Below are 12,407 nucleotides of genomic sequence, written 5' to 3'. Positions count from 1 at the left end.
CTACGTCGGGCCAAACACATGCACCCTCCTTGAGCAAGACACTGGACATTTAGCTGCTCACTCCGGGATATCAGTTGAGAAATGTTTCTAAAAAGAAAAAAGAAAAACAGGAAACATTTGTTAGATTTACTTGTCAACAACACCATAAACATACAGCAGATCTATTTTTTTTCTTTCTCTCGAACAAAGATAAGAGGCCGCCTGTCACTGAGCGGTGATGGTCGCTGAGTGCGGCACCCAACCCGCATTCAGAAACCACAGACTCACTCATTGTGTTCAAGTGACCCTCGAAATGGCCGCTATTCAACACAGCATGACCTTCCACTGCTCTGAAATGTGTATCAGGCTTGACCCCAGGGGACCGAGAATTCACCTCAAATCCCATCTCTCTCCAGCCATCAGCACTGGCCCTATTCCAGGTCAGTACCTTTGGCTTATAATGAACGCACGCATGCATGCACACAGACACACACACACACACACACACACACACACACACACACACACACACACACACACACACACACACACACACACACACACACACACACACACAAACTTGTCTGTCCAATGACATTTTTCCTTTCTCACACTTTCACATTTTCTGTCTTTTGGTCTTTCTTATATTTGCCCCCACCGATGAACTCTGACCGAGTCCCACCCCCCCTCCCCCCCATACACACACACACACACACACACACACACACACACACAGAGCGGCCAAGCAGGCAGGGTTCCAATCTCATTAGCAGGCATGGCAAGGAGCCATGCAGGGAAGAGTGGGTCGATGGTGGGCCAAGAGCTGAGAGACTAGGTGGCCAACTGGCCATAGAGTCTGACTCTGCTTCACAGATGAAGAACTTCTCTCTTGATAAGACAATGTTAGGGCACATTATATATAATTAATACTTCGAGAGGGCAACAGATCAGATGGGCCTATGATTTATACCTGGCTGGATAAAGCCGATTTAGGCTCAAAATGCATCGCAACGCTGTCTTTGTGCGTGACACCGGCGTGCATGTAGAGCTCCTTTCAATTCACAGACAGTGACAGTCACAAAGTGCTTCACAGGTTTAAGAAACACAAAAGCATAATAATAATTATTATTATCCTGTCGAGTGCCTACTTGCGCGTTGCACACAAGTAGTCCATACATGGCCCAGAGATAGAATGCCATTAAATGGGCGTCCGTAGATGAATGCATGTCAAACTGGGGGTCCTTGAAATGAAATGGGTTGAGAATTACTGCTGAAGCCGTAAGAATCTTCTCTTATGGGGAGTCCCTGGCATATCTCCTTAAATGGGGGGTCCGCGGGGCTAATAAGTGTCAATTTGGGGGTCCTTGACATGAAAAAGTTTGGGAACCACTGTCCTACTCTGGCCGGGGCATATGCCCCATCTGGACGTTCCAATGTACAATTAACGTCACACTTGTTATTTCTCAGAATTCTGTGTGAGATTATGTTCAGGCGATATAACACTCCCAGTATTTGTGCAGGTGGAGCGGGCGGTGGAAGGAATTTAGCGTGTACACCAAGTGAGTGACACCAATATCCAAGCCGTACTGACGTTCACGTGAGTGTTGAAAGCTTTGAAGCTTTTCAAGAGTGTAAAATGGAATAATCCCACCAAAACCGTTTATTCGAATAAAGGCTATACTCACTGTCCGTCATGCCAACCATATCTCTCTCAACGGCCACGCATTTGCATTGGCATGTGCTGGGGAACAAAAAAGGTTCCTCAGCCATTTTCTAGCCCACATTATCCATTTACAGGACCCTCCTGTTTTTGCATTGGAAATGGGATAATTCCTGCTTCGTCTCCCTGGATAAAGTTATATCCACACAGTTGCAGGACTGTTCCATATTCAACAGCTACTTTGCAGTTTGCAGATACCGTTCTTAACAAATGGAAAAGTTATGGAATCTCTGGAGAGGAGATGGGGAGAAGGGGAAGGCTGAGCCACTGCCAAAACTGGCAGATGATGGATTGCTTTAATGTTAGACTCGAGGATGTATAGCTTTTTGCTTCCATGGCGGCCGTAGGAGGATTATGTCCTGTTGAATTCATTACAGAGTCTCGTATGAGAATCACTCACACAGCCCACCAGTAGCAAGACCCCGACGACAGATTAACATATAAATAGAACTAGCCTATTACATGGAAGATCCTGCCCCTCATTCCCTGTCTGCTTATTCCCAATGATGTCCATTCAGCAAGGTGATGAATCGGAGATAGCCAGGTGAATGGATATATGTCAAGCTTCTGTATTTTGATGCAGGCAAATGACCTGCTCCAAAAGTGTGTGTTCTCCGAGTCCAACCCCTAGATAAAGGATAGAGGGAGGACCGGAGCGACAGCCCCACCCCCTACTATTCATTGTAATAGAAGTTGCTCAGTGGCGTTTTGAAGCACCCGGAATACTGCCGGAAGTACCATTATAACTCAATGGCTCGAGTGAGTAGAAGAGCAGCCCGGACCTCAAATTTGAGGTCCGGGATTACGCACGTTACGCACATGACAATTTACAATTTAGGCATTTAGCAGACGCTAAGCAATAACAAAAAGCATGGCATACATCACATATATAAAAAGTAGTTATCATGAAACATGCGTAAGCTAAGAACGTAACAGTGGAGTATCTATGTAAACTATACATACTATACTATATTATATATTATACATGTGTACTATAAAGTGCTATGACTACATAAAATGCAATTCTAGTGCTGTCTACGTAACATGCTATAAGTCTGTTTAAAATACTATCTAAGTCTACATAAAATAAAATAAATTAAAATGGACAGACGTCACTGAACGTCTGTCCACCTCCATGAACCTGCTGCAGTTCTACTCTTAGCCAGTAGGTAGTGGCAGCTTCAACGTTGGATAGCCTTACTGGGGGCTTGCGTCCAACCCTATAGCCCAAAGTATCCCAAACAGATTGAATTGGTATACGGTATACACGTTTGTGTAGTTTTTTCATTTATTTTCTTAATTATGGCTTCTGGTTACCTTAAAATTCAGGGAACAATGCCCTGTGGACAATCTTACCAAGTTACAGCGTCCAAGTGCCTCCAAGCTTTACTTGGAAGGAATAAAACAAAGTATCCCATATAGTCCTAATTAACGTACTACATAACTTTCCCTTATATCAAACAGCTTGAGGATCAAACCCTCGACAAAGTTTACACAAAGAAGCAGCTGGTAGTGTTTGTTTTATATTATTGTAAATTCAAGTCTGGCATTTCTCAATATGTATAAATAATACGCGAGCAAACAAGCATACAACACCATGCAGGTCTATGTGATGAAATCAAAGCAACCCTAATTACAGAGCGTTGCTTCCACAGCAGCCTCTGTAACATCACAAACTAACTGTTTGCACACACTCCTAACTGGTCCTCGGCAGTGGTGTAAAGTAACTAAGTACATTTACTTTATTAAGTAGGCTAATGTACTTAAAGCTGCTATAATCAATAATAGGCTATGTCAAAATTTTAATGAACCATTTTTTTTTTTTTTTTAGACATCCGGCAATGGGTAAAACGTTCCCAAAAATAATTTAGTCTCTGTGACACATCTAGGGGCCGCAATCTGTATTCAAAGATTTTCCTAGAAGCTTTGTCATTGGTCGATTTGCCTGTCTACTTCCTGATTGGTTAGTCATTTCGACCAATGACAAAGCTTCTAGGAACATCTTTGAATGCAGATTGTGGCCCCTAGATGTGTCACTAGAGAGGTGCACGTGCATGGGGGCCACTACGGCGGTACGGCGGTGCCCGTTGGGCACTGGCCTACTTGGAATGATGCAAGTTGGAAATGGAAGCCCCACCCAGATATTATGTCTGTGTTCCTTTTAAGCCCGACGTCAGAATGATGTCAGATCTCTTTGTGTCCCTTTACTCCTATAGAGTTCTGTGTCAGCCACTCAGCCATGCCCAAATATGGAGTGTTGGGATGTCAGAACAGGCCAGCTTGTGGAGTTCTGTGTCAGGCATGCCCAAATATGGAGTGTTGTGAGGTCAGAATAGGCCAGCTCCATATATGGACACTGGGCAGGGGCTCGGTCCAGAGCCCGGGCAGAGGCCTTTTTGGGGCGGTTCTGGACAACCGACCGACTCGACACCAGGCACTGCGGTGGTGTGGAACGCGAATTTGAAGTCGGTATAAAATGGTGTATTTATATAAATGGTAAATGGTGTATTTATATAGCGCCTTTATCCAAGGCGCTTTACAGAGATTGTGCATTACATTCACCCATTCACACACACATTCATACACCGATGGCAGCGGAAACCATGCAAGGCACCAACTAGCACATCGGGAGCAATTAGGGGTTCAGACGTACAGAGACTTGGTGCATTTATAGATGATAACTTGTGAAACAGGCCATTCTTCATAATGAGTATTTTACTTTTGGCAATTGATGCCTAATAATTGCCTATACTTTTGTACTTTTATTCAAGTACATTTTGATTACCAGACATTTAGTTTTAACAGAGTGTTTCTACATCCATTGCGCTATTACTGATACTTTATACTTTAAAACATGTGAGTACTTTTCCCCCACTGGTTTAAACCCCATGTGTTCGGTCTCTTCTTCAGAGCGTACAGTGCAATAAACACAACCAAGACATCCCAAGAAATGGCTGCATAATTGTATGTTATGCTTAGATGGTCTTTGCTATTTTAATCTGTGCCTTTGTAAAAGGATACAATGTTTGATGGCTCTACAGCAAATAGTCAAGTAATCCACCGCGGGGGTGGATTACTACATAAAACGCAGTGGCACGTACATTTTATGAATATCCCACACTTTCGTCAAATATAGAGTTTGCCCAAAAGGCTGAAAACATTTGAAGATTCATGCTGTAAACATAAAGAGTCTGTGGTAATTATATAGGTTCTTGGTCCACTGTGTGTGTGGACGCTATTGTTCTGTTTCCATGTTCTTCTCTCCAGCATGTGGTATTTTATTGTTTGGATGTGTGTGCTGTTGTAAACAGCAAACATAGATTCACACTTTACACTATAGTCTATACATGCCAGCCCATAGAGCCCCATTGTGAACCTGAACATGTTGAGTACACTAAGGTTTTATGTTAGAAATGTTGAGTATGGGTCCCCAGCATGTTGAAACTGCCGGATGCTAACTTGCATATGTTCATAATTTTCATAATTGGCATAATATGTGACCATACCATTAACAACCTATAGAAGGCAAAACAAATAAAAAATGTCATCATGCTTTATAGCATGTGATGTGTCAAACTAGGTGGTTTTCATGATGCTGAATCCATTCCAAGCATTAGTTTTGCACAAAAACGTGTCACAGCACATTTGGGCAAGTGACTATATAAGTTTTGGCCAGGTCATTATAGTCAAGGGCTCCATTTTCGTTCGAGCATTCTATTTGGGGATTTAGCAGTATAGTGGAGAAGGGGTGTTCCCCCACTGAAGTTGGTATTTTGGTTACCTAAATCCCTAAAACACCTCCATTACCCGTTACATTATGCATAGGTGTGGTTTGGGCGTTACAATAATTAAACCAATCACTGTGCCACATTCCATTGCCTTTAAGAGATCCCTTATCCGTTGCCCGTTATGCCCAGTGCTATTGCTTCATAGCCTTACGGTTTCCCATAGAAGAGTGATGTGTTGCTTGCCTTGAAGTCTCACTTGTGCAACCCCCCCCCCCCCCCCACGGGTAACGGCGGTGGCGAAAATGGAGCCCTAGATGTGTTAATGTTGTATGGTGTGTGTGTGTGTGTGTGTGTGTGTGTGTGCGTGCGTGCGTGCGTGCGTGCGTGCGTGCGTGCGTGTTAGCAAAAAAATAGCCTGCTTACTAATGCATAGAGTTATAAAGGATATAGTGAGGGCCGGGAGCGACAGCCCCTCCCCCTTCTATTCATTTCAATAGAAGTTGCTCAGTGGCGTTTTGAAGCACCCGGAAGACTGCCGGAACTACCATTATAACTCAACGGCTCGAGTGAGTGGAAGTTGAGAGAGCGGACCTCAAATTTGAGGTCCGTGTTGATGCACATGACGTCACTGAACGTCCGCCCACCTCCATGAACGTGCTGCAGTTCCACTTTTGGCCAGTAGGTAGTGGCAGCTTCAACGTTGGCCAGCCGTTGGTATTAATGGCATGTTCAAAATAAGGACGCCATGTTGAAAGTGTTTAATTAATTTAACACTCTGGATTTGACTGGGTGGAGAGGCTAGCAGTGGCGTATCTACAATAAGGCGAGGCCAGGCGGCCGCCTAGCCAAATCCATTTGAAAACACGACAGAGAAAAAAGAGAGGACAAACACCTGTCCTGAGAACTAGTGGGCAGCAGATTGGCCGTTGTGCGTAGAGCGCGATCCTTAATCACCCATTGGAATGCAAATGAATGCCGTTCAGCCTTTGTAGCCTATATACTCGTCTGGCAGGTATAATATACCTGCCAGACGAGTATATAGGCTCATTATGTCTTTGAAAACCTTTAGTGCTTCTGAATGGGGGGGGGGACGACGACGACAGACATCTTTCCCAAAATGTGATTCCTGGAAACGCTACTGGGCTACCGGTGAATACTGTCCATGGATTATGCTTGTGTGCAGTCTTAAGAGAACCGCATTATGCCAACAAAATATCCATTCTTTGACTTCTCTTGGTCTGTGTGTGGTTTAGGCCAGGGCTTAGGTGGAAATGAAAGTGTGTAATTTCCAAGTCCATTAAGGCAATGTGTTGTCAATCAATCGCAGGGTCTCTCCACTTCAGAAAGAAGACAGATCCTATTATGTTGCTTATAATAGTACACTACACGCTCAATAACGAACACACGGCCAGTAAAGCAACTCGCTGTGTTTCTGATGTTCAAAATAAGGTTTATGTGGGTAAAACCTCGTCGGATTAAATGGATTACATCAATAGAATGGCTTAACGTTAATGACTTTTACAACATTTACCATTGGACACTCTTTTGTATGCAGTTCAATAATAAAGATCCGGCTGAGCAATCAAAATGAGAGCAACTTGGCAGTGGCCTTTAATCTCCAGAATGCTAATAACCTTTTTTTTTTACTTTCTTCAGTATTTACAATTTTCAATACTTTCTACCACACTACATCTCAGAGGAAAGGAAAATATTGTACTTTTACTCACTAATTAAATTATATGAAGTACTGTATATCTACATGGCAGTATTACCGCGTAGATAGATGCTTTATTTGCCCTGCACAAAAAAAAGAAGATATATGGAGATATTGCATTGGTATTTGGAAAGAAAAAAAAGGGTTCTCATTTTCTAGCCCACATTATCGACGAAATGCAGCTTCATCATGCTGTAATTAGAAATGGATCACACTCTCCTCTTCAAACACCAAGCTGATACAGACACTTAACTAGGATTTGATTCTAGGCCAGGCCAACATACACAAGATCTTCTGTAAGCGTCTTAATTGTTATGCCATTTATGGCTATGTATAGACCTGAAATGTGCTAGTCTTAACAGCTTGTTAGATTCTACCATTTGGGCAGAAACCTTGTATCTCCAATTTCCATATATATTTTTCATAAATGAATGCCCTACTTCAATATAGAAGAGTGAGTCGTGAGAATAACACGATACAACACGTTGTGAGCTTGCAGATCGGACATTTGATATATATTGTTTAAATTAATAATACAAACTGAACGGTTTCGGACATACTGTACAAGGTTTCCACCCGACAGCAACGGCTTTCAACAAATATCATCATCAATAAAGACCCTGAGCTTTACAAACGCCAGCATGAAAACACAGCAACAGCTACTTCTTGCCCTCCAATCCCAGTGTTTAATCATTTCTAAGCCGATCAATAACCTCTCGGCGGCTGCTCAAACACTGCACTGCAATGGTTTCCTTATTTCCAACCCCTGTCACACACACACACACACACACACACACACACACACACACACACACACACACACACACACACACACACACACACACATTTCGATTTCTTTATTTGAATCCACAAATTACAATTAATTTTACAAGGAAACAAATATAACGGGGTTGACAGTTCATGTTCACTTAAGGATACACATGGCACCTCCTCCTCAACACAGACAAACTGCCTATAACAGCCGAAACAGAACAGTATTTGGCAAGTTGTTTGGCTTTGCTTTTTGTCATGCCAGCTATTCTTAGGCCACTCATGGTCAGTTTATGCACATGGCCAAGGCTTCCGAATATCAGTATGGCAAATCTACAGCGATACCCCAGGTTTGTTATACTTCCAAGTAATGGTTGATACTTAGAATATTTATCTTGGAATGCCTGGTCCATGTACAAATCAAAGACACAGCCCACCTCCAGAATCAGGACCTCCTTGTGACTGGTGTCAACAAAGACAACATCAGGTGTATTTGGGAAGCAAATACATCGCATGCACAGCTAAACCAATCTGGTAACACTCTTGAATGTTTATACATTGCTGCACTAGATGGCACATACTTTCGAACTGCATCAGACACTAGGTCAACAATCCGGTCGTGGTGAGCAATATACACACACACACACACACACACACACACACACACACACACACACACACACACACACACACACACATTCATTCATTCACCATCCCCATCAGGTCAACAGTGTCCACTGCTGTCCCTTAAGCAGCCAGGAGCTGTAGCATTTTTGAAGCATATCGCCCTTCTGAAAAGAAATGGTTGTGATGCTTAGAAGTATATTTTGGACATTCGAAACAGAATTGGAACCATGCTCTCAACTCTCCAATTGCATGCAGTTATTAGTTTGTAGTTTGGAATAATGAGAGCCTCAGAGCACCTGCTGCGCTGCTTGATTTGATGCCGTATCCAACATGGCAGCCATCTAAACAAACGCACAATGTCATGTACACCTAAATACATTGCTCTCAAGAATGTTTTTGAAAACATTTGAAGCGACAAATTGACGATGCAGTAACTGAAATGTATTCTATTTGATCAACACTTCCTTTTTGGATAATTGTAATGTTTTAAGTTCTTTAAGGCCAGGTCAAATCACAACATTAAAATAGAAATCACATGTCAAATTAAACCGATTGGTTCGATTGAACCGTCTCCTTTCAAGATCTAACACGAGGAACAGAAAGGGTGACATCAAAGGGTCATATCAAAATAGGACAGGGCGTTGCGACGTGACACCCAATTCCACGTGACAGCCCTATAGACACGCCTGCGTCTTGCCATGTGAATGCAAGAAAAAAAATTCAATTTGTCCCATTTCCACCCCGCTGGTCCTTGTTGGAACGTTCCGCATTGATTGTTCAGGAGACATGCAATCTGCAAGGCAATTCCACCCATTTAACCTGTCTCTGTGCATTAGTGTCACATAATATCGGGTCCATCATCATGGTTCATAGACGTTGCACAATATCACACAGCGGCCTTGCCAGTAACCGCTTCTATTTTTGTTGAAGCATTTAGCCTGGCTAGATCAGCATCCGAGACATGACGGTGAGCACATGCCATTGTACGTAATTTATGGAGGTATAGCAGCAGTGCTATTTTAATCAAGCTGTAAATCTGTGCAAGTTGCAACCAGTGAATGTGTGAAGGAGTGAATCCATATATAATGGGGTGTGATGTTGTACTAGTCTGAAGCAGGAACATCGCACTCCACTTAGCGTTGCGCTAGATAAGAATGCCAGCTGATTGCTATCTTTTGTTCAGTATTTCCTTACATCGTTCAAATCAAATCACGTTTATTTATAAAGCACATTTAAAAACAATTTTCATTGTACCAAAGTGCTGTACAGACATTTCATCAACACGACAGATAGTGGGAGCACAGCAAAAACAAAGAAAACACAATTATAAACAGACTAAGGTTATCATGAAAATAAAAATGATAATACTCATATACTGGTTTATACTTCGTTGTGGGCCGTATGTCAATCCATCTCAGAAACAATATGTATCTGCACTGCAGAGCAAGATTGTTTGGGATTTATTTTAAGGCTCCTAGAAGTATATTTTGCGAACGTGATTGGATTTGGCCAAAAAACAACAACAGAAAAGCCATAAAAATGCTAATTGAAAAGCTGTGATGGCAGGAGTGCTCAGGTGCAGTCAAACAGGGGTGTGTAGACACAGACACACCACAGTTAATGGCGCCCTGTGATCAATTGTGGCCACAGCTGAGGGGCGGGGAGGGGACCATACATATTTCATGACAGTGTTTGGATGGGACTGGCCCGGGGAGTATAGGTCCCCTCCCCGGCTGTTTCATCTCCTCCCCTCCCCTCTCCTCTCCTCCCCTCCCCCACTACAGGACCTCAAACCAACTCCTTCTCTCTCTCTCTCTCTCGCCCTGGCCGCCCAGATGAAAAAGAGGCTTGACTTGTTCGCACTCTGCATCAATTAGCTCCCGCTAGCAAGGCAGGTTGACACGGCAGGGGGCAACTTAGCACCCCCCCCCCCTCTCTCTCTCTGTGCGAGGGGTGTTGATCGAGGCCTTGTTCCTGTTAGTCTCTGTGTCTGCGAGCAGTATACGGTGTGCGTATGCTGTGGGTGTACATACATTAGTGATGATATAGGCCCGTGGCGATGTGGAGAAGATCAAGGGGAAAAACCTGCTGTGTGTAGTGTGTTGTATGCTATGCAGGGCTGATTAAAGAGCTGCGGAGGACAGACAATTAAACTATATTCTTTGCATTCATTTGTCCTCTCTGAACAGAACAGAACCGAACAGAATCGCAGTAGGCCTATGCCTGGCAGATAAGAGATAACAGTTAACGTATAGTGTTTAAATAATGATTTCTCCTCTCACAGTCTGCCAGCGTTGTCTCACAGTTATATAGTATTCAGTCTGCCTGGGAAGCACCCGGCCTGTACGTCTGCTGTGATTGTTTGAGATTCTATGGAAGAGGTCAGTCTATTCATCATGGGACATTTTGGACCACAGACACATGATTCCTCTTTTAGACAAACATAAACATTGCTGAAGCATCTATCTATCTATCTATCTATCTATCTATCTATCTATAGTTTTTTTTGTTTGTTTTTTCAACCCCCATTCACACATATAAGCTGACTAAAATCATTGTGGAATTCATTTTGGTTGAAGTGTGCTTGGGTCCGGCAATTATGGTGGGGGGTTGGGGAGCCACATGGCTGGCAGTCGATTACTAATGCTTTGTAGTTGGGATCCTCCCAATCCCTTTGGCTTTGAATCACACGCTTGAAAGAAAGAACCTCCTTTATTGTCATTTGTTGAATATGTTTTGGTATGTTTTCTTAATTGTACTTTATTGTTTATGGCAGCAGAGTGATGAAATAAAAGCATATACTTAGCACACAAAACCTTTATAGGAAAGGCAACATTGCTCTACGGTAGGCCTTTATATCTGAGAGTCAAATAGAATGAAAGAATATAATGAAATTACTGCTATTGGGATTTCACATGATTAAGGGTTAAGAGTTTTATGTAAATTACTAAATTGCACATTTTAGTGTAAAGTAATATGGTAAACAATGGCATACTTAATACCACAGGAATGCACAGGCAAACCATCCCAAATAAACATAATCGGCCCTATTTCAACAGCCTGATGACTACAGGGTACGTGGTCAGCCTATTCTCTCATCACACGCTGGGACGGTTACACCCTTCTGATGCAGCATTCTGGCCACATCGATGAGGATTTATTGCCAATATTGAACTGCAAAACAACTGATTGCTATGCCATAAATCACAACGAAACTCACCACAACATTCCATGAGCCGAATGTCACAAACTCCACAGATAAGTGACTAACCTTTGAAATATACGGTATGTTAATATAGCGCTACCTTATAATCAATCAAAAGGGGGAACCCATCTGCAAAAGCAATCTTCTAGCAAGTCTTCCACGTCCCTTTCACAGCAATGCAATAGATGTGATGGGTGATCTGGTGCCATAGTGCGCAAACTACATGACTACCCTTTTATTTCTGTCTTTTCACTATCAAATCAAAAACATTGTGTACAGTACACATCATACAGTAATACATCATACATATTTCAAGCTTTCAACATACCTTGCCTGTATGTTACACACTTCAATGAATGACATAATAATAATCTTTATTGTCCCGAAGGATATTTGTCTTCACAGTCTGTTCAAACACCCACATCAAAAACAACACATAGCACATAACACCAGTAAGACGCCTGAGGACGAGAAGTGACCTCGAGGTCGCGTGTACGCATCCACCTTGTTGACGGCAGACTGCTGGGCGAGCGCTGGCGCTTTGGCATGGGGGGTCAGATCAACATGGAATGAATTCTGTACTGGCTATATAAGGAGCATGTCTTGAGTGTACAGGGTTTGATGAGGTCAGATCAACATATGGGATGTCAGAACAGGTCAGCT

The sequence above is a fragment of the Electrona antarctica genome (assembly GCF_951216825.1).
Source record: "Electrona antarctica genome assembly, chromosome: 1".
Classification (NCBI taxonomy): Eukaryota; Metazoa; Chordata; class Actinopteri; order Myctophiformes; family Myctophidae; genus Electrona; species Electrona antarctica.
Note: the sequence above shows the minus strand (reverse complement) of the source record.